Below are 23,577 nucleotides of genomic sequence, written 5' to 3'. Positions count from 1 at the left end.
AGGAAGTGGGAAGGAAGGAAAGCAAGGAAGAGAGGGCTACCACTCTGGGCAACTAGGCACAGTCCTGCTGCGGAGCAAATATGCAGAGAGTATCTGACAAGTGTCTCCCCACAGTAGGGGAGACATCCTTTGTTGATTGGGGGCTGGTCCTAAAGGCATTAATTCCTTAGCACTTCCTGTCTGTCCCATGAGCAGGATAAGCAATCCGTTATAACCAGAGAAAGACTTATGATATATAAGAGTTTGATATCATAATAGAAATAGGCATCACTCCAAAGCTTTGTTTATTTCAGAAAAACAACAACAACACTGAGTGATGATTGCCTGTCAGGTGAGTGAAACCATGACCGTGGTAAATGGAGAACCCTCCACAGGGAGAGACCTAGTCCTTGAGAAGGGCCTTCAGCCACAGACTGAAGCTTCAGGAGACCTCTCCAGTGAACTAAAGGGACGTGAATTAGAGACGCTGCTGTAATAAATACCTCTAAAGGCTGGGTGCAGTGGCTCACACCTATAATGCCAGCACTTTGGAAGGCCGAGGTGGGCGGATCGCTTGAGATCAGGAATTCGAGACCAGTTGGTCAACATGGTGAAACCCCATCTCTACTAAAAATACAAAAATTAGCCAAGCATGGTGGCAGGCACCTATAATCCCAGCTACTCAGGAGGCTGAGGCAGGAGGATCGCTTGAACCCAGGAGGCAGATGTTGCAGCGAGCCAAGATCGTGCCACTGGACTCCAGCCTGGGCAACAGACCGAAACTCTGTCTCAAAACAAAACAAACCTCCAAAGTTGCAGTGGCTTACATCATAACATTTTCTTTTTTGCTCGTATAAACTGCTTTGCAGGTCCCGCAATTTTACAGGACAGCTCTACCTCAAATTTTGTCTATGTTCTCCTATCTTGGGGTCCTCTGCTTCTTAGAGAAAAGAGGTTGTGGAAGGATTTGGGCTAAAGTCATTTAAAGGATAGGGATACAACGTAGGATATTGTGTGGCCCAGTCTGGCAGTGAGGATGCCACTTAGACACATATTCCATTTCCCAAAACTCATTCATGAGTCCCTAGCTAACTGCATGGGAAGTCTGGCCTTTCCACGTGCTCAAGAAGAGAAGAAAGTTGGGGAGCCTGTAGCGGTACCCTGAGGGGCTCCCTGTTGCTGTGTCTGAACACATGGAGCTCTGGACACATCTGTTACTTACTGGATACTATATTGATTAGAAAATGAGTTTTTATGTAACTGATTTCAGGTGCAAATTGTTCATACTGAGGCACACGGGAGAGACACCATGGTACCCTGTAGCACGTGCTTTGACCTGAGAGTCAGAACAACCAAGACTGAATTCTGGACCCACTCTCAACAGAGTATGTGATTTGGGACATGATAGCCTCTTGATCTGAAAAATAATAGTCTCTTTTGTTATCATAGTCCATGATTGTTAAATATTTTTAAAAGAGTATATATTTTTACACATATATATACATACACAACACACATGCCAGCGTAAGAAGCTACATGCATGTAACAAGGCCAGGTGCAATTAGAACTGGAAGTAGGATTTGCTCTTCTGAGCATTTTGTTGTCTTGTTGAACTCCTGTTTCTATCAATCTTTGCATTATCTTTCTCCCATCTTGGAAAAGCAGCGCATTAGTGCTGTGGCTCTCTCGTGGGCCAGGCAGGTGTGTATCGTCAGAGGTGAGTGAATGCTGGCAGCAGCTGTGGGTGAAATCCTGTTATAGGTAGGCTGGGGTAGAAGAAACAACACAGGTCTTGTTGTGAAATCCAGAGAAATCGCAGACCTGTAGTCAATCTCGTCTCACCCGCAGGCCATAAGCATTTCTAAGTTCTAATGTTTCTCGGGTGAGAGGGGCTTTCGGCTGTTTAATAGACACTGGAGACCAGTAAAGTGCATACCGGTTAGAAGGCTGCATTTTCTAGCTAACAAAACATCGCACAGGGCCAAAGAACAGGAAAGTCTTGTTTCAGCGAGGTTTGGACAATCAAAGAAGTAGAGTGAAGGACGATGATTTCAGAAAACTCAGCTGAAAGAATTGGAGACTATTACAGAAAGAGTTGTCTATCCACAGCCTCATTTATTTCAGAAAAAAGACTAAATGATGGTTTCCTATCAGGTATGTGAAACAATGGGCATGTTAAATGGTTTCGGGGACTTTTTTATTCTTCCTTTATGTATTTATGTGTTTGTTTTTCTGAGATTTACTGATTTACTGGTCACAGGTCAGAATTTATGTTAGACATTGGGTCACCTCTCCTGGCGGCTTCTATCTGGTCAGAGGAAGCCCATTAGGTCCAGCCAGCCCACAAGAATGCCTGCCATGTGTTCACCTGGATTGTTCTGAGTAACTGTTGATAAAACAAGGACCCACTGGATTTCTATCTCCAGAGTCACTGTTTTCTGAATTAGAGCAATAATAGTGGAAACTAAGTTTCTGTCTTTTAGGTGTCGCAGATGACCAAAATCTGCAATGATTTCCTGTCACTCAACAGGAGGTTATGAGATCCAATGAGGAATAAAGAGCTGACATAGATTTAGCACGTGCTAAGTGCTCTTCTAAACATTTTATATACGTTAACTCATTTATTTCTTCCAACCTCACTATAGGGCAGGCACTATTATAGTTCCCATTCCATTCCATAGAAATGGAAACAGGTGAGACCAAGTAACTTTCCTAGAGGAACTACTTAATCTTCCTGTATTAATAAATTGCCATTTCATGTTATTGCATTGAAAAGAGCACTACCTAGGCCGGGCATGGTGGCTCACGCCTGTAATCCCAGCACTTTGGGAGGCCGAGGTGGGTTGATCACCTGAGGTCAGGAGCTTGAAACCAGCCTGGCCCACATGGCAAAACCCCATCTCTACTAAAAATACAAAAATTAGCCCACCTTCATGGTAGGCACCTGTAATCCCAGCTACTCGGGAGGCTGAGGCAGAAGAATCGCTTGAACCTGGGAGGTGAAGGTTGCAGTGAGCCCAGATTGCACCACTGCACTGCAGTCTGGGCTGCAGAGTAAGACTCTGTCCCAAAAAAAGAAAGAAAAGGAAACAGCACTACCTAAAAGAGAATGATTTTTTTTTTCACCAAAGCATTGAAGAGTTTGGAGTCACGAAATTTGATCAAAAGTATACGGAGACTCTAGTCAGATCACAGTGATTGATATACAGGAAGACTTTCATTTACTCTTTTCATCAAAATGTAATAATTATCTACCCTGTACTGGTGTCTGAGATGCAGGGATGAATATGCTTCAAGGAGCTGTTGGGCAGTAGGAAAAAAAACTGTAAATGAACCTTATGGTCAGGTGTCGTGGCTCACATCTGTTACTCCTGCACCCTGCATTTGGGAGGCTAGAGGGGAAGATCCTCTGAGCCCAGGAGTCTGAGACCAGCCTTCGCAACATAGTGAAACCCCATCTCTATTATTTATTTACTGTGAAATAGAGTAAAAGCGACAAATAAAATATGTGGAAGGTAGGGAGGGGCAGAGTGGAGGATTGATAGTAATAGCTGGCCCTTATCACTTACTCTAGGTTAATCCTTTCAACCCTTACAAAGCCTCTATGATGCAGGTACTATGATTAGCCCAACTTAAGACCCAAGGAAACTGAGGTAGCAAGAAGTTCAGTAGTAGGTCCAGGGCTCCCGGAGAGACGATCCACCGTGGCCCTGAGTGTCTCTTCCTCACCCTGTGGGTGTGCCTGCCTGATGGCCCTTTACCTGAGCTGTGTCTCCGGGTTGCAGCAGGCAACTTTGAAGGATGATGTAGCATTTCCCCCCTGGACAAAGAGAAGGTTTTGTTTCACCTTTAAAAATTTTATTTTTATAGATTCAGGGGTATGTGTGCAGGTTTGTTACATGGATATATTATTTAATGCAAGGTTTGAGTTTCTAGTGTACCCATCACCCAAATAGTGAACACTGTACCCAACAGGTAATTTTTCAACCCTCATCCCCCATCCTGCCCGCCTCTCTTGGGGTCCTCAATATATTATTTACCTTTGTGTACTCATGTGTACCCTTTGTTTAGCTCCTACTTACAAGTGATAGCATTCAATATTTGACTTTCTGATGCTTAGTTACTTCACCTAGGACAATGGCCTTCAGCTCCATCCACATTGCTTCAAAAGACATGATCTTATTCTTTTTTATGGCTGCATAGTATTCCATTGTGTATATGTACCACATTTTCTTTTCTTTTCTTTTCTTTTTTTTTACTTTTAAGTTCAGGGGTACATGTGCAGCTTTGTTACATAGGTAAATTTGTGTTATGGGAGTTTATGGTACAGATTATTTCATTACATCTAATATCCATTAGTTATTTTTCCTGATCCTCTCCTCCTCCAGCCTTCCACCCTCCAATAGGCCCCAGTGTCTGTTGTTACCCTCTTTGTGTCCATGTCTCATCTCTTAGCTCCTGCTTATAAGTAAGAACATGCAGTATGTGATTTTCTGTTCCTGCATCAGTTTGCTAAGAGTAATGGCCTCCAGCTCCAGCCATGTCCCTGCAGAGGACATTATCTCATTATTTTTTTATGGCTGCATAGTATTCAATGGTGTGAATTATGCCACATTTTCCTTATCCCGTCTATTACTGATTGGTATTTATAATTCATTCATTCATCCATGGACTTAGGTTGATTCCATACCTTTGCTATTGTGAATAGTGCTGTGATACACATATGAGAGAAACTGACTTTTTGATATAACAATTTATTTTCCTTTGGGTAGATACCCAGTGGTGAGATTGCCAGGTTGAATGGTAGCTCTGTTTTTAGTTCTTTGAGAAACTGCCACAGAGGTTGTACTAATTTACATTCCCACCAACAGTGTATAAATGTTCCCCTTTCTCCACAGGGAAGTCTTTTTATTCCACTTATTATAAAAGTGGTGATTTCCCAAGCTCAAGCTCCGGGTTCCTCTCCTGTAAGGTGACCGGCCTTGTGCACAGGTATCCACGAGGAGCTGTCTGCATCTCCATCATAAGACTTGGGGGCACAGGGAACCAGCAATCGTGCAGCTCTGTCTACTGCTTTGGTCATGATTAGCAAAGTCCTTTGTCTCTGACCCAGGAGTTCCGTGCCTTCTGCCAGCACCTATGAAACAGTAACAGCGAACTAGATAGCTTGTGTGTGAAATAGAATATCAAACTCTGCATAGTTCTTGACAAGGCCACATAGCCAGTAAGTGGTGGAACCTGACTTTCAACCTGGACAGTTTGACTTAGAAACTCACCATCTTAAACACTATGAATAAATAAAGCATCAAAGATAGACAACTAATTTCCTGGTAGAGTAAAAACAGATTTTTAAAGACAATGGTGTGTTTGGAGGGAATTTTGAAGCATAAATGGGAATTTAGCAGAAGAATAAAGGAGAAAGGACATTCCAGGTAGAAGGAGTGAGGTGCACAAAGGCTGGAAGCCAGGAAGCACACACATGTTCTGGACACTGCAAGAAGGGAGTCCTAAGACTGCAGCACCCGGTAGAATTTTGCTGGGGACTGGGGTGAGAGATGAGGTTGGAGAGACAGGCAGAGGCCAGAATAAGATGGGTATGTGTGCCCACTCATCTTGTAGAAAGCTTTTTAAGAATTATAGGCAGGCTGGGTGCAGTGACTCACCCCTGTAATCCCAGCACTTTGAAAGCCTGAGGTGGGTGGATCACTTGAGGTCAGGAGTTCAAGACCAGCCTGGCCAACATGGCGAAACCCCATCTTTACTAAAAATACAAAAATTAGCCTGGTGCGGTGGCAGGAGTGTGTAATCCCAGCTACTCAGGAGGCTGATGCAGGAGAATCTCTTGAACCCAGAAGGCAGAGATTGGGTTCAAGTGATTCTCCAGCCTGGGAGACAGAGTGAGACTCTGTCTCTTAAAAAAAATTATAGGCAAGAAAGTGACACTATCAGATTTGTGTTTTTGAAAGACCCCTTGGGAATGTTGTGAAAGATGAATTGGAGAAGTCAGGGAGATCAGGTTAGAAGCAATTGAAGTGATCTAAGTAAGATGTGATGAGGGCCTGAACTTTGTAGCGTGTACAATTTAAGTGCTGATATTTTAATTTAATGCCTAATGATAGCAGTAATTAGCTTGCAATTACTCCAGCCAGAGAAGTTGTATTTTTAATTCCCAAGTCTTGATCTTTTTACTTTGTACAAGAAGTAGGAGAAGGTCAATTGAGTAAAGTGATCTTATTTCTTTTAATTTTAGACAAGAGACTAATGAGGAGGAGCTGAGTGTCTGCCGCCCTAAGACTGAGGTAAGCACCCATGATGCTAAGAAATCTTTATTCATTATCTTTCCTCATTATGGCAAAGAAGAATGGAAAATGCTAATAGGAATTCCCATCCAAAGCAGAGATTCTCGATCCTTTCTGAGCTCAGCCCTCTTGGATAGAGTATCATATCTCATAAGCACACACAACTTGCTTTTTCTTCCTCTCCTTCTTAAGGAAAAACTCTATGAACAACAAGGATCATTATGGACACAGGTTTAGGGATATTGGCGATGGTGGTGAGGATGGCGACTTCATCCGCTTTGGTGATGAGATGCGGATAATCTGTTCTTGGTTCGCAGTGTTCACAGTCTTTAAGTTTAGTTATTGGAAATTACAGTTCAAAGTATTGCTGGTGAAGATATGCTTCACTACACATGGTGGGCTTAGCCAAACAATCCACCGTAAATGAAATTGATGATGATGAAACTAAACAAACTGTGATTTGTTAAAAAGCAATGATATCAGCCATTGGAAAATTTAACTTGGGCAGGATACCCTAAATTGCCTAACATCCATGAACTCTTCCTCCTTCCTAACAGAACCCAGTTTATTGAGAAATATATTCTCTTCCACACAACCAAGCCTCTTGAGAGAGGCTAGCCTGTCCCTAGCTCCATGCAGTAGATTCTAGTTTGTCTGAATAATCCAATTCTCCTTGATGGTGACTAGCTTAGGAATGGCCAGGTGACAAAAACTCTTCTTCTGAACATTGCTGTGTCTAAACATAATGCCTGGAAATGCCTTATCTATCTTGCAACCTTGAGAGGTGCTGGCCTTAAGGACAAAGCGGGTGCAGAGAGGAGAAAGGGCCAAGGGAGACCCAGAGAAGCAGAGCTACTATAACCTTGGACTTAAGTATTGTGTATGTGAAAGGAAGGTTTAAAAGCCGAAGGATGGGTGTCCATCTTTAGATCATCTCTTGGCAGAGGGTAGAGTCTAAACAACATTTTAAAAAGCATTGCCCTGAGGCCAGGCATGATGGCTTACACCTGTAATCCCAGCACTTTGGGAAGCCAAGGTGGGCAGATCACCTGAGGTCAGGAGTTCAAGACCAGCCTGGCCAAGATGGTGAAACTGCATCCCTACTAAAACTACAAAAATTAGCCAGGTATGGTGGCAGGCACCTGCAATTCCAGCTACTCAGGAGGCTGAGACAGAAGAATGGCTTGAACTTGGGAAGTGGAGGTTGCAGTGAGCCGAGATGGTGCCACTACACTCCAGCCTGGGTGACAGAGTGAAACCCTGTCTCGAAAAAAAAACAAAAGCATTTCCCTGAAAATGACTGATGACACCTCACCCCTGCAGAGTGGCTGGTGGGCAGAATATCCTATGGTAAGTATTCCCAGTAATAGCTACATTGCTATTTGTTGAACACAAGCTATAGAAAAAACACACTGCTAAATGATGACTACCAGGGGACAGGTTATTATAATTATGGCAATTTAGAAAAGACTCTCATGAACTTACCTCAGCTTAGAACGCAGAAACAAGTGAAAAACCCCTTACTGTCCTTTTCTCAATTTCCCTCTGTTGACTTTCACCCAGGACACCTGTCTACATTCTACATTAAAAATGTGGACTGTTCTACATTAAAAATGTGGACTGTCTCATCAAAGCCAACAATCTGTTCTTCAATTTTTATCAACCAGTGGGTGGTATTTCATTCTCTCTTTGCATTATCACCGGAGAGAATTTGTGAAAATTTACATGCCTGGAGGTCCAGGATCCTGGGAAGCCATTGGCACTCTTTTCCTCTGTTGAGCTGTCTAGTTGTCTTCTCTCTTTTTTAATATTAAATGTTTGTGAAATGTCCCAAAATCTTAGGAGAGAAGCCATCCTGTCTAAAGGAATTATATTGTTGGCTCTTTCTGGTTGCGAGACATAGAGACTTTCTCTTATTTCAGGTAATGACTTGTCATTTAAAAGAAAAAGAACAGAAAATAGAGGAATCAAGAAAGTATATCAGTAGCTAAGCAGCCACAGCCACTGCTTAACAGAAGAAAGAACAATGGCTTCTTATCATCAGGACACACCACCAGCATTAATGACCTATCAGGAACTCTGGGGACCAGACATCTTTTTGTGCCCTCGGAATTGGACATCTGTCACTCCCTATGCATGATTGCCACACTGTGACTTTGTTTCTTTTATATCTGGTTTGCCCATCTGCTGCCTCTGAAAGGTAGTTGTCCTTTATCTGTGGAGGATACATTCCAAGACCCCCAGTGGATGCCTGAAACCACAGATAGTACCGAACCCTACAAGCACTGTTATTTTTTAAATCTGATAACCAAGAGAGCTACTAAGTGACTAGCAGGCAGGTATCATAGACTGTAAATATGCTAGACAAAAGGATGACTCACATCCTAGGCAGGAAGGAGCAGGACAGTGTGAAATTTCTTCCCACTACTTAGAACAGCACATGATTTAAAACCTATGGATTGTTTATTTCTGGAATTTTCCATTTCATAACTTCAGACTGCAGTGACCTTGGGTATCTGAAACCTTGGAAAGCAAAACCATAGACAAAGGGCGACTACTGTATATAGAATTCTAGGTTGATAGTGGTTTTTTCTCTTAATAATTTAAAGTTATCATTTCATTGTCTTCTGACTTGCATTATTTCTGATAGGAAGTCAGTTGTTAATCTCATTATTGACACCACATTGTTTTTACTATTTTTTTTCAAACTCTAACTTAGTTGAATAGTTTCTATTGACCTGTGTTCAGGTTTGCTAATGCTTTCTTTTGAAAATTCAAACTGCTGTTAATGTCATCCAGTGAATGTTTTATCACAGACATTGCATTTTATCATCCTAGAATTTCCACTTTGTCTTTTTTTTAGAGTTCTCTTTTCTCATCTGACATATCCCTATCTCTTACCCATTAGATCCACATTTTTCTATAAATTTGTTTAAAATGTATATAATAATTGCTTAAATAATCTTGCTGCTAGTTCCAGTAACTGGGTTTAACTATGGGTCTGCTTCTATTGACTATGTGTTCTTTTAGTTATCAGTGAGTATGTATTATATCTCTACATGCCTCATAATTTTTTATTATACCTAAGATATGCATATAAAAATACAATGAAGATTGAAATATAATAATGTTTTGATGTTTTTCCAAAGAGAACATAAGCTCTTTCCCTCTGTCTAACAGGGAGGAGGACTAATTATTCATATTCCTTTTAGAGTCGAATTGGCTGAATCTTTAATTAGATTGAGATCTCTTATGCTTAGATCAACCCTCACTCTCATACTACTACTATCTTTTAGATATTACCAATATTTGAGTGGATGAGCTTCCATTTTAGCTATTTTTAACTTACTTTGGATTCCCAGTTACAAAAGAGGCTGAGGTGGGAGAATCACTTGAGCCCAGGAGGTTGAGGCTACAGTGAGCTGTGATTGTGCCACTGCATTCCAGCCTGGGCAACAGAATGAGACCCTGTCCTCCAAAAAAAAAAAAAAAAAGTCAAGGACCCATGTGAGTTTCATAAATAAAAAGAGTAGGTTATCACTATGTTATGAAATAGGACATTAGCAATGTATATTACTCACAGACTTGTATTCATGATCATTGTTAGCCCCCAGGAAAGTATAATTTTTATTTTTTTCGAGTTTTTCTTGACATTACCATGGGAACAAAAGGCTTTTATGCCCTTCTGAAGTGAAAGTCTGAACCAAACATTTAAACTTAAAAACCATAAAATCACTAGAAGAAAATATGGCATCTTTTTAAAAAATAATCTTAGAACAAAAAGTCCTTTCAGACCACATAACATTCCCTTTGAATATTCTTGGAATCCAAGCATTGTGAAAGTACATGGGTCTTTGTAGTTTTGCCCTGCATCTTTGCCCTTTCTTCACTGACACTTTTTTTGTCAAAGTTTGAGCATAGTGGTGGTGATGTGAAAGTGATTGGCCTAACTTGTTTTTGCAGTTAGGATACTCTTATATTGAACTCTACACATCCAGGCTGCACTGTCATGTATAGTTCAGCTGATTTTTTCTCCTCCTTGCAAATGTCTGCCTAGGCCAACCCTTACATGCCTAGATTAGAAACTCTTGTCAGGAATGGAAGAGGAACGGAAGCTGTCCTGGGTTTCTCTTTGCCAACGAAGGGCTCATGTTTCCAAAATTCAGTTCATTAAGTCTTCTTTTGACTCCTGATCTTTGTTAGCCCCATGGGAAAGTATAATTTCTAGTTTTTCTGAGTTTTCCTTGACGTTACCATGGGAACAAAACGCTTTCATGCCCTTCCGAAGTGAAAATCTGAACCAAACATTTAAACTTAAAAAAAACCCCATAAAATCACTAGAAGAAAATATGGCAGATTTTAAAAGAGTAATCTTAGAACAAAAAAAAAAGTCCTTTTTGAGCAAGACACAAGCCTCAGAAGCCATAAGAAAAATAATTTAATCAATCTTTATCTTTTTTATCCCTTTCTCTCTCTATATGTACATGTTATAGATATATATATTTATCTTAAACTTGGTCAGGTGCAGTGACTCATGTCCTTTAATCCCAGCACTTTGGAAGGCCAAGGTGGGTGGATCACTTGAGGTTAGGAGTTTGAGACTAGTATGGCCAACATGGTAAAAATGCAAAAATTAGCTGGGCGTGGTGGCACACTCCTGCAGTCCCAGCTACTCTGGAGGCTGAGGCAGGGGAATCACTTGAACCCAGAAGGCGGAGGTTGCAGTGAGCTGAGATCACGCCACTGCACTCCAGCCTCAGCAACAGTGAGACCCTCCCATCTCAAAAAATAATAAATAAATAAATAATATATACATACCTTAAACTTGAACATGGTACAATATATTAAAGCCACAGGACGAACTGAGAAAAAAATTGCAACACAAAGGATAAAGATTACCTTATAAAACTTATTAAGATATTTTTGTAAATAATAAAAAAATGAACAAAGGCAGGTAGGTAACATAAAAATCATTATATACAGAATTCCAGGATGAAAAGATGCTCAAACATGCTGACAATTAAGAACTACAAATGGAACCGAGACATGGTTTTTTTTAACCAGTCACCTTGACAAAGTTAGGTGCTAGCAAGTGCATGAGGAACCAGCACACGCACACACGGTAGATGAGAGTGTAAATTAGCACAGCTTCCTTGCACGTGTTTGTTTCATGTTAAGACAGAGTGTTATTTGGTGATATCTAACAAAATTAGAAAATGAATACACCCTTTGACCCAGCAATTTCAGTTTTAGGAATTTATTCTGCAAAAATGCTGAAAATGCACATAAAGATGTATGTAAAAGCAAAGCCACTGCCGCACTGTTTGCCATGGCAAGAACAGATACTGAAAATAACATGAATATCCATAATCAAGGGCTGGTTAAAATGTAGAGCACATCATTCCAGTGGAATACTCCAGAACTGGCAGGAAATGAATAGAGCTGTGTGTGCTGATACAGAAAGATTGTCGAGGTGACATATACATAGAATAATATGACTTATATGTCCCCATTTGTATTGAAAAGCAGATCTATGTTGTGTGTCTGCAGGGATACTATCTGGAAGGTACACCAGGAACTGCTGAGGAGTGGGACTAGGATTCTGAGATGAAGGGGATTTGCTTTTCATTTTAAGTGGTATTATTACTTGAATTTTTAAAAAATCAAGGACCAGCCAGGTGTGATGGCTCATGCCTGTAATCTTAGCACTTTGGAAGCCTGAGGTGGGTGGATCAGTTGAGTCTAGGAGTTTGAGACCAGCATGGGCAACATAATAAGATGCTGTCTCTACAAAACAAAACAAAAAAGGCTGGGAGTGGTGATATGCTCCTGTGGTCCCAGCTACTCAAGAGGCTGAGATGGGAGGATCACTTGAGCCCAGAAAATTGAGGCTACAGTGAGCAGAGATTATGCCACTGCACTTCAGCCAGGACAAGAGAGTGAGACCCTGTCCTACAAAAAAAAAGTCAAGGGTCACATGATTTTCCTAAATAAAGGGAGTAGGTTATCTCTAGGTCACAGAATAGGACATTTAGCAATGTTTGTTACTCACTGACTTATATTCATGGCAGACCATATCACACTGCCTTTGAATATTCGTACTGAGCCTGTTACAAAGCATTTCACATAGGAAAAGCGTGTGCGAAATCAACAAGCAAATGAAACTGTGAATTTATTGACAGTATCCATGAGATATGCAGAGTCTTCTGATAACCTCAGAATGCTGATAAATTTAGCAAACCTCAGTCTTAAAGTTGGCCAGATAACTACTTATTTTGCTGAAGTCAACAAAAAAGCTAAGACTTGTGAAACCTTTGAAAAAGTGTCAATGAACTTTTACTTTCAGATGGGGCCGAGCTGTTGTTCTAGAAGGAAAAAGGATGTCTTGTCCTGTGTAAACCAGAACAGTGCTTCCGAAGTCAAGGAGCGAGGCCCAGAGAACCGAGCCTGTGTTCTGTTGTTTCCGCTTCCTCATTAATGAGCACTGGCCTTCGGTGAGTTCCTTTTCCTTGCTGGGTTTCATTTGTAAAATGTTGACTGATGGCTAAGGGTGTTTATTCGGCAAAATCACCTAATTAGAAGAGAAAAAAGGAAAAAAGGGCGGGCGCGGTGACTCACGCTTGTAATCCCAGCACTTTGGGAGGTCGAGGTGGGCAGATCACGAGGTCAGGCATTTGAGACCAGCCTGGCCAGCAGGGTGAAACCCCGTCTCTACTGAAAAAAAAAAAAAAAATATATATATATATATACACAAAAATTAGCTGGGTGAGGTGGTGCGCACCTGTAATCCCAGCTACACAGGAGGCTGACACAGGAGAATAATTGAAACCGGGAGGCGGAGGTTGCAGTGAGCTGAGATCCTGCCATTGCACTCCAGCCTGGGTGATAGAGTGAGACTTCATCTCAAAAAAAAAAAAAAAAGAAAAAGGAAAATACGAAACAAAATTAAACATAAGCAGCACATTCCACATTTTAGACTTACTTAGATTCCTATCTTTGTACCACAATCCTAATGTTAATTCACTTTCTCAAAGGTGTCCAGCTAGGATGGGTTTTGATCATCCATGGAATTGCTGGTTCTATAAGCTTTGGTTACTTTGATGACTGGAGGTATAGAAGGTCAGAGACATGCATTAAATACATGTTTCTGATTTTCCCACATGACGTGTGGATAGATAGGTGCCTCTATATATTTTGTTTCAAATTTCATCTCATTCATTTAGTTGCAGAAATATTTATCTGATGGGTTCACTGGGTTAATAATTTAGAACTCCTGAACTTTTAAGAAAAAGAATTTGGACTTTCTTATAGCTTTTGCTAAACTTCAAATAAGGTTCCCCAGTAAGTCTGGGATAGGCCATGGCATTGTCAGAAAAGCCATTCTGCATCTGTGTCTGGGGGGTTCCTGCACGTCACTGCCTAACAGCCAATTTGCTGTGAATACCATCAATCGTCTGATTTGCAAGGCTCTGCACTGGGGACACGGTGAAGATGAACCGTGGTTCATTCCAGGGGTTAGTCAAGTTCTGGAACTGGAAAGTGAACGACCATTTATCAGTCAGCAAAACAGGACTGTGCTGAAACACAGCCAGCGGGAGTTCAATTAGGCAGAGACAAATCGTGGGGAAAGGAAGAGATGGCATTCTGCACGGGCACAGGCACCAGCTCCTTAGAAACGGCTGCTGCAAAGCCACCGAAGTGAAGGCTCTGCTGAGCCTGTCCCCAGCCCCACCCAGTGGAGAAGCCATCCACCGAGGGACAAAGCCAGGAAACCAAGACAGCTTTCTCTGCCACAGAAAGTGAGCTTGTAGCAGCAAGCCTGGTTTAAATTCATCTCAGGACAGAAATAGGGAAGCTTCTTGGGGAGCTGTTCCGTGTTCTTGGCTTGTTTGATTGTTTGGCAAGAAATACAATGGAAAAGCCTCTCCTATCAAACACACAGGATGTTTTTATTAAGTCGTCCTTCCTTTTCACTGGATCAAATGGTTTTTAAAAATGGGATTTCTGATTCAATTAAACGATGTGGGGGAAACTTGGGAGTGTCCATTAAGCTTATTTTTCTCTGGTCCTTTAAAATTTCCTTCCCCCATTTTTTGGATGTTTCATAATGCACCTAGTGTATTAATACAATAGGGCATGATCATTCTCTTTAAATAAATAATTATGAATTTAATGGGGAGCTTAGGCTTGATTATTTTTATTTTATTGTTTTTTACATGTAAAGATATGAGACAATAAAACATTTTGGAGGCCAGGTGTGGTGGCTGGTGCCTGTAATCCCAGCACATAAGAAGGCTAAAGCAGGAGGATTGCTTGAGTCCAGAAGTTTGAGGTCAGTCTGAGCAACATAGCAAGACCTTTGTCTTAAAAAAAAAAAAAAAAAAAGAAATTAAATTAAAACATTAGGCCGGAGGAGGTGGCTTATGCCTGTAATCCCAGCACTTTGGGAGGCTGAGGCCAGTGGATCACCTGAAGTCAGGAGTTTGAGACGAGCCTGACCAACATGGAGAAACCCCGTCTCTACTAAAAATACAAAATTAGCTGGGTGTGGTGGTGCATGCCTGTAATTCAGGCTACTTGGGAGGTTGAGACAGGAGAATTGCTTGAACCTGGGAAGGAGAGATTGCAGTGAGCTGAGATCGTGCCATTGCACTCCAGCCTGGGCAACAAGAGCAAAACTCCGTCTCAAAAAAATAATAATGAAAAATAAAAATAAAATAAAACATTAGCCAGACATGGTGGTACGCGCCTGTTGTTCCAGCTGCCTGGGAGGCAGGGGTGGGAGGACCACCTGAGCTCAGCAGTTTAAGGCTGCAGTGGGTTGTGATCGTCCCACCATACGTCAGCCTTGGGTGACAGAACAAGACCTTGTCTCCAAAAATAAAAATAAAATTGGAGACCATTACTTTAGAATTTAGAGTCAGAAACACAGCTTCTACCACTTGTTCCTTCCTACTTAAGAAGTGACATTCAAAGACAAGGACTCTCTGGATACTGTAATAACTGGAGCACTGTGATAGCCCAGACAAGTGTTATGACGTGTTTTGATAGAAAAATACAAAAATAAGAGTTCAAGGGGAGTAAAAAGAAAGATTCAATGCAAGTTATGAGTATAAGCATGTAAAGTAAGAATGGGAATTAAAACAGTTTTACATTTCAGGTTATGTAACTATTTACTCATAAAATGTTTTTTAAAAATTACCCATTTTCCTGTAGACAACACTTGTGTGTGACATCCCTCGACACTCCACCATTGCTCCCAGTTTCCTTTATGAAACAGAAGTTGCTGTGATTAAAAGTGATAATTAACATAAGTGGTTACAGTTATACTAAGAATAATAGTGACAGGGAAATACAAACTGTAATTGTTTTTGTTTTTCAAGGAAAAGGAGTAGTTTTTTAGTGGCTTTCAAACATTTTGGTCTGTGTCACCTTTAAACTCGTAAAATATTATTCACAATCCTAGAGCTTTTTTTGTGTATGTGTTGATATTTGCCATGTTAAAAATTAGCACCAAGATTTAAAAATTACCCATTTTATGGGGTGGAGAGGTCCCCACGTCTTGGATTCCAATTCCTACCTCTGCTCTGTGCTCCTGCAGAGAACCCTGGAGTGGCTGAGTGCAGGGCATGTTCAGCTTGCAAATGGCTTGCCCAACCCCACCAGCCATGCCTCACCTCCAATTCATCTCACTTTCAGGTTGTTGTTTGACTTGTTTGTTGAACAGGGTATTTTTATACTGAATTCTTCTTGGACTATGGAGGGAAATCAATTATGGATTGTGCAGCGCCGGGACATGCGTGGCCTGTGGATGAGCCGACTCATGGCTCAGCACAGAGTCAGCTGTCTACGTGGCGTGAGTGAAGCTTCACTGTGGGAGCGCACTCAGGCCCCAGGTATTTCCTCCTTTCATGTGTCGTGGGACCCAGGTCCCCTCCAGCCTGCTGCTTCCTGTGCTGACTTACCAAGCTTGAATCTCAGGCTTGGTTCCCCCAAGAGGTGTGAGGTGTGCTCCTCTGCTCCCACCCCACTCCCTGCAGCCACTCCTCCTTCCTCTCTCGAGTTCAAGGGCCGCCTAAGCTGCAAGCTCATTGAGTAGTTCCAGAAAAGCTTAAGTGGGAAGAACAATCAGAGGGAGGCGGAATACCTGCTTGCAAACTGAAACGTGTTTCCTTTAGAGACTCTGAATACATGGCGCTCTGGTCACTGCCTGGGCATGGAGACCGGGCAGAGAATCGGATGGGAAATACAGTAACAAAGTCAAATCACTGTGCATTTAAAGAAAGGGGATGATTCAGCCAGCTAGGATGAGGGGCGGTCCCCAGATCCCGGATCCCAGAGGCACTGACCACGCCTACTACATGAGATGCAAGGAGGTGTCCTGCGTGCTCCCTTAGCCAGCGCGGCCAGACCAGGTGTCTGGGCTTTGCCTTGCTGCTTCTGAAACTCAACCTACAATCCTGGAGAAATCTCCCTGCAGGCTTACTGTTCGGCTATGATAGACTGATCCATGGTCCTCAGATGTGGTGCTATTTCATTTCCAGTTTATCACATATTAGTATTTTACACATTATGGGGAATCCTGGAATGAGTGCTGTTCTAGGCACACAGGAAAGTCACAGTTAATCTGTTGAAGCTGTTCTAGCAGCTTTTGGAGCTTTGGTTTCTAAAAGATTAAAGTGCTCAGTGGACTGCAGTTACCTGAAACAGTGAGGATTTTTTTTTTCCTTGTAAACACAAGGAAATGATTTTTGTTTTCAAGTGGGAATCCATTTTTCAAAAGAGCTACTTTGAGTTGTGAGCAGATGCAAACCTTGGATGGAATCTCCTGCACCGATTCCGTCCTTCTCTTGTGATCGCTAAGAATTCCAAGCAGCACAAATAAGTCCAGGATATTGCAGGCACGCGCTGAAAGCCGGAGCAACATGGGAAGAGCAAGAACGTAATTTTTCTTCCCTGCCACCCTCTCCATTTTCCCCGGATGCTCCTGTGGACTGAAAGCATAGATTGCACTGGTCAGCCTCTGATGGATCACTTCACAGCTGGGACCAGGAGGATGGAGGGAGGGTCCCCACAATCTCCTTTTCTCAGGCTCTGTTCCAATTTCATCTTTATCCCATTTTACCAACTCTTCCCTCGCTTCCTAATCACAGTTTCCTCTGTAATGGGTGCCGCTGCTTTTCCACTGCAAAAGCAAGCCAGGAAATTTGCTTTAGAGGCTGGAGCAAAGGTCTGAGGAGCGGAGACAGCAAAAAATCCCAGGGCAGTGTGTAAGTGCAGCTTCTCCAGCCCCAGCCTGTTGCAGGCAGCGTGCCGTCTCCTATGCCCACAGGTGTTTTTCTGTTTTGCTTTGTTTGTTTTGTTTTTGTTTTTGAGTGTAGCTCTGTCACCCAGGCTGCAGTGCGGTGGTACCATCTCCACTCGCCGTGACCTCCGCCTCCTGGGTTCAAGCAATTCCTCTGCCTCTGCCTCCGAAGTAGCTGGGATTCCAGGCGTGAGCCCCCTCGCCTGGCCAGAGGCGTGTTCTTCTTTGTGATTGTTGCTTCCATCAGGTGATGACCGCCAGGCATTTTCATGACTTAGGCAGCACACCGCACTCTGAGCGACAGCGTCCTGGAAAGAACATGAGCCTCCAGAGTCCGTCTCAGCTTTGAGTCCCAGATTCTGTCACGTATTAGCAGACAAGTCAATTGGTTTCTCTAAGCCTTCAATTTCTGTTTCTTAAAATGAGGATAAAAGGACCCACCTCACAGAGATGCTGGAAGGGTTGTGTTAGGGGTGCCAGGCACATTCTGGGTTTCCAAACAATGAGCTAGTCCAATGTTCAGACTCTTAAACTACGATGGGTTAAAAAAATAGTAAATCAGTTTTTTTTTCCTTTAAAAACTTTTTTTTTTTTTTTAGATATAGAGTTACCCAGGCTGGAGTGCAGTGGTGTGATCATGGCTCATTGCAGTCTCATACACAAGTGATCCTCCCACCTCAGCCTCCCAAGTAGCTGGGACTATACAGGCATGTGCCACCATGCCCGGCTTAATTGATTTTATTTTTGTTTTTTGTAGATATGGGGTCTCACTGTGTTGCCCAGGCTGGTCTTGAACTCCTGGCCTCAAGCTATCCTCCCACCTCAGCCTCCCAAAGTGCTGAGATTGTAGAGGTGAGCCACCATGCCCAGCCTGAAAGGATTATTTTGATGAAATATATTACTGAAAGATTGGCTTCTACCCTCCCTAGTCTTTGAATGTCTTTGTGTGATATTTTACTCTCTTCAGGTTCCCCATACATTTTAGAACCTGAAAATTCCTCTGCAATTATCTAACCATCCTATATGCAGGAGGAAACTGAGGCACAGGACACTTCAGGGTCAGCTGCGTCTCTGCCCACGGGCCTTGCTCCCCTGCTGTCTGTTCCGCCTCCTGCCTCTTCTCTCCCCAGCACCCACACTGCTGGCTGTGTGTCACTTGATCCAGGGATTCCGCATTCTAACTGTCGCAAAGTAGTAATCCACATGGAATGCCACACCTAACTACATCAATGCACTCCATGTGTAGTTACTACGAACGTTTCATTTCCTGGCCAGGTTAGAGAAGAGGGTAATTGCTATTTTGTTTTGTTTCCTTAGGACTGTAGTAGTGTGCTACTCCTGCCTTGGCCTTCCAAAGCACTGGAATTATAGACTTGAGACACTGTACCTACATGGTCAGATTTTTTTTTTCTTTTAGTGGGAGGGCAAATAAGAAGGAGGAGCTGACCAGGGGTGGTGGCTCATGCCTGTAATTCTAGCACTTTGGGAGGCCGAGGTGAGTGGATCACCTACGGTCAGGAGTTCTGGACCAGCCTGGCCAACATGGTGAAACCTCGTCTCTACTAAAAATACAAAAATTAGCTGGGTGTGGTGGCGCACATCTGTAATCTCCACTACTCAGGAGGCTGAGGCAGGAGAATTGCTTGAACCTTGGAGGTGGAGGTTGCAGTGAGTTGAGATTGAGCCATTGCACTCCAGTCTGGGTGCCAGAGCGAGACTCTGTCTTAAAAGAAGAAGAAGAAAGAGGAGGAGGAGGAGGAAGAGGTAGAGGAGGAGGAGGAGGAGAAGAAAGAGAAGGAGAAGGAGAAGGAGAAGGAGGAGCTACGAGGCCAGGCGAGGTGGCTCACACCTGTAACCCCACTTTGTAATCCCAACACTTTGGGAGGCTGAGGCAGAAAGATCACTTCAGCCCAGGAGTTCAGGACTACCCTGGGCAGCACTTCTACAAAAGTTTCTACAATAAGTTTAAAGATGAGCTGAAAGTGGTGGTGTGCACCTGTAATCCCAGCTGCTTGGTGCAGGGCTGAGAAGGGAGAATCACTTAAGCCCAGGAAGTTGAGGCTGCAGTGAGATGAGATTGCACCACTGCACTCTAGCCTAAATGACAAGCAAGATCCTGTCTCAAAATAAAAAATAGAAATAAATAAAAGGAGGAGGAGCTGATATACTGTTGGATTAATAATTTCAGGGCTTAGACAAGGCTACAGTTTGAGTATGTGATGAACAGATCTCCCCGTCAGCAGAATCCAGGATACCTAAGAAGTGCCCCATGTTTTGTGATCATCGTCCTTCCTAGGGCTCCTGTGTTCACCCAGTGGAGAGACAAAGGCCCACATGTGACAAATTAACAAATAAAATTCAAAGTTCCTTGGCTACTGTGATAGCCCCTGCCAACGTTTCAAGACACAAAATGAGAAAAACACACACACACACACACACCTTGCCAAGGCTTATAAAAACTGTGCAGTAGTTACAGAAAGTTTCCAAGCAAGAAATTTCTCATAACACAAATTATTTGTGAGGGTTAAAAAAAAAAACAGAAAATATGTTTCTTGCTTGAACCAATTCCCATGTTAAACGTCTGCCTTCATCACTCATTTTTATTACCAGTCTAAACACAGACTGTTTCAATGGAGGCCATTTACAGCATACAATAAAACGGATTCATTATTCATTTTCCTCTTATTATCTTTCAATTGCTCTAGCTCTCAGCACTGCGTAAAGTGGACATTAGGCCCAAGTAGCCAGTGCATTACAGGATGGCAATTGATGGCAATCCCTGACACCCTTAAGCACACAGACACTGGAGACGCTCTGTCCCTGATCCGTTCCCTTGCACCGCTTTTTATCACACTTATTCTATTTTCATCTCATTAAACTTCCCATTTTTCACAGGAAGTTCTCCCTCTGCTATTCGATACGTCTCTCCCTCTGTCTGTGATCGTCCCAGGACGCCCCCACCCTACGAAGTTTGCTAAAGCCATTTCCTCTTAAAAAAAAATGCACGTGCAAACACCCACCACATTACTCATGCAATTAAGTATAATTTCTCCAGAAACAAGCTGACAACAACCATTAAACATGGAGTTGGAGATTGAATCTCGGTTCGGCCTACAAGTGATAGCATTTTGGGTGACAGTCAATGGTTATGTCATAATCCGAACAGAGATAAGAGCCCCAGATGATGTGCTGGCATTTATTGCATGGATTAGTACCATCTCTCCAAGCCACCTCCACCTTCCTCTGGGTTGACACCATGACATTCATCAGGGCACTATTTCTATACTTCAGTGTGGTTGCTAAAATTGGAATTAATTGGCTGGGCTTAGAAGTGCAGGCCTGCAATCCCAGCTACTAGGGAGGCTGAGGCAGGAGAATCACTTGAACCTGGAAGGCAGAGGTTGCAGTGAGCCGAGATTGTGCCACTGAACTCCAGTCTGGGTGACGGGGTGAGAATCAGTCTCAAAAAAAAAAAAAAAAAGAATTTAAAATTGGAATGAATGAATTTCGGAAAAGTAGAGTCTGGAGAAGAAAAAAAACCCCAGTGGCTCTGGTAATCTGAGTTAATGCCACTTTACTTATAGATAAAAATATTTGGTTTTATTGATAATAAACATCTGGCAGCTTTCTCTGTGATGCTCTAAGTCATTTATAATCTCATGGCTCCCGTGGGTTTGTTCCTGATGTATATAACTAACATAGGAGTCTTACACAACCCTGGCTTGGATCTGAGTCCCCATCTACCACTCAGCATCTGTGGGACCCTGACTAGGTCCTGCCGTCTCTCTGTGTTTCGTTTCCTGGTAGGTCAAATGAGCATAATGATACCCAGTCTTTCAGGTTGTTGAGAGGAACAGAAAGATAATGCCCATAAAACACTTACTTCAGTGCCCAGAGCTTATTACGTGCTTCATAAACATTAGCTATTGTGTCTGTTCGCCCTAGTTATTAGGTGGCCATTATGTGACGAGAGCTTTTATGTGATGTCTTTATTAATTCTCACAATACTGTACAGTTGGCATTTGTAACATTATTCCCATGTTACAAATGGGAAAACCAGCAAGAAGAAGTCAATTTCTAGTATGTGTCGGGCGCAGATCTGCCCATCTCCATGCCTCTGATCTTCTTAGCAGAGCACCGTGCATGCAGGAAGCCGAACCTTGGGTTTGGAAGACATTGAAGTCTATGCTATAAATATCTGTTCCTACTCCGTGTTTTAGTCTGTAGAGGCCATGTCCAGGCATTTCTGAGTCCCCTTCCAGTCAATGGTAGGGCAGGACTGTCCCAGAGACAGCCTGGAGCAACGGAAGGGGCTCATCCAAGTGGAAACTATGCATTAGTGGTTAAAGTAATAGGAGACTCTGTGCAAGTTTCCAAGGGAAGTACTCTGAGGTCTTGGGTGATTTATAATATTCGGGGAGGAAGAGGAGGCGTTAACAACAGAAAGCACATACAATGATGTTGATAGAAATGATTGTACGTCAGAGCAAAAGATACTGTCGGGGTCAGCTTCAGTCATGCAACTTAATTCTGCGTTTTCATGATAGAAGTTGAGTTTTAGAAATGTGGCAGGGATTTAAAATGATTTAAACATTCATTTCCTTAAAAGGTTGGTTTCCTGTGTCAAAAAGTTAACCTAGCTTTGATTTCCATTCTTGAATAAATCTTTACAGATGAGATCACACTCAAAAATTCAAACTGTGCACACATGAACAGCGAGTCATTTTGAATGGAAGGGACATCTGGCAGCGTTTGGATTTAGAGCATCCCTCTAGAAATATCACTGACTTAATGACTCATCATTTGAAAGCAATGCAGTTGGGTCAGATGGAGTTTTAGCAGCTTGTGTGAGCAACTGATCCTATTTTATAGGAAGTGGAAAGGGGAACGAAAGGGGAAGAAAAAATAAAAGGAAGAGTTGGGAGAGTCTACTGTAAAAATCCAGGCTACATTCCTTTACATTATCTCATCTAATTCTTTCGTCTGCCTCGCCTGCCAACATCACTTTAAGCTACTGCACTAGTCTTAGTTCTGCTCTTGTTTCTCTGCTTAGGCTCATCTTTTGGAGCATATCTTGCTGCATGGATTTGACATATATGGTTGTCTTCCCAGCGACACAATGAACTCTTCTCAGATTGCTCCACTCATCCTTCTGTCATCTCAAACTCCACTCTCGACTTCGCCTGCTGCCCTCCCACTAACCCCTCCCCCAGCTGGTCCACCCTATCTCCTAACTGGGAGCTGCTCTGCAAGGCCCATTGCTGCTTGCCTGTTCTGAGCCTTGAGAATGACCAAGATGACACCTCTGCAGCTCAGCAGGGAAAGCGAAGCTCAGAGGCGTTAAAAAAGAGAAGAAAGAAAGAAAGTTGCCAAGGCCACATAGCTAGTTTTGGAGCCAGAATGCAAATCTTGAATTCATGTGTTCGGATTAGTTAGCTAGCTAATTAACATATAAATAAAAGCCTTTCTGATTCTAAAACTCATGCTTTTAAAATTATATCCCACAAAGCACAGGAAACATGTGCTGATTGAATCCTCCTGTGGTAATTCTGACCCAAGGTTTCTTCCTTCAACTCTTCCTCTGGGCTTAGGGCCATTGTAGGTGCTGATAGAAGTAGCTGATGAGAATGTGATTGCCATTAGTGGTGGCCATTACGAGTTCCAGTTTAAGGAAGAAAACACTTCTACTGGCAAATATATAATGAACTGAAATATACCAAAGATAAAAAATAGGGAAGAGGGCTGGGTGCAGTGGCTCACGCCTGTAATCCCAACACTTTGGGAGGCTGAGGCGGTCAGATCACCTTAGGTCAGAAGTTTGAGACCAGCCTGGCCAACATAGAAAAACCCTGTCTCTACTAAAATGATAAAAATTAGGTGGGCATGGTGGCACACACCTGTAATTCCAGCTACTTGGGAGGCTGAAGTTCAAGAATGGCTTGAACCCAGAAAGTGGAGGTTGCGGTGAGCTGAGATCATTTCCATTGCACTCCA

General features: G+C 42.6%; 1 protein-coding gene across 3 annotated transcripts in view; it reads left to right on the top strand.

Moving 5' to 3' along the window:
• SFMBT2 (Scm like with four mbt domains 2) overlaps positions 1-23,577 on the top strand; it is a 288,295-nt gene that overhangs the window by 5,769 nt on the left and 258,949 nt on the right. For 2 of the 3 annotated variants that reach the window (XM_064369048.1, XM_021670606.2), the window contains exons 2-3: positions 6,230-6,278; positions 12,625-12,772. The gene's annotated coding sequence lies outside the window, so the exon portion shown is untranslated. Of the gene's footprint in view, positions 1-1,346; positions 1,365-6,229; positions 6,279-12,624; positions 12,773-23,577 lie in introns of those variants that run through there. The other variant, XM_064369044.1, reaches the window with a different exon arrangement.

The sequence above is a fragment of the Aotus nancymaae genome, unplaced genomic scaffold (assembly GCF_030222135.1).
Source record: "Aotus nancymaae isolate 86718 unplaced genomic scaffold, 86718_ANA_hifiasm-v0.15.2.pri h1tg000083l, whole genome shotgun sequence".
Taxonomy (NCBI): Eukaryota; Metazoa; Chordata; class Mammalia; order Primates; family Aotidae; genus Aotus; species Aotus nancymaae.
Note: the sequence above shows the minus strand (reverse complement) of the source record. Positions and strands in the feature narration are given on the sequence as shown.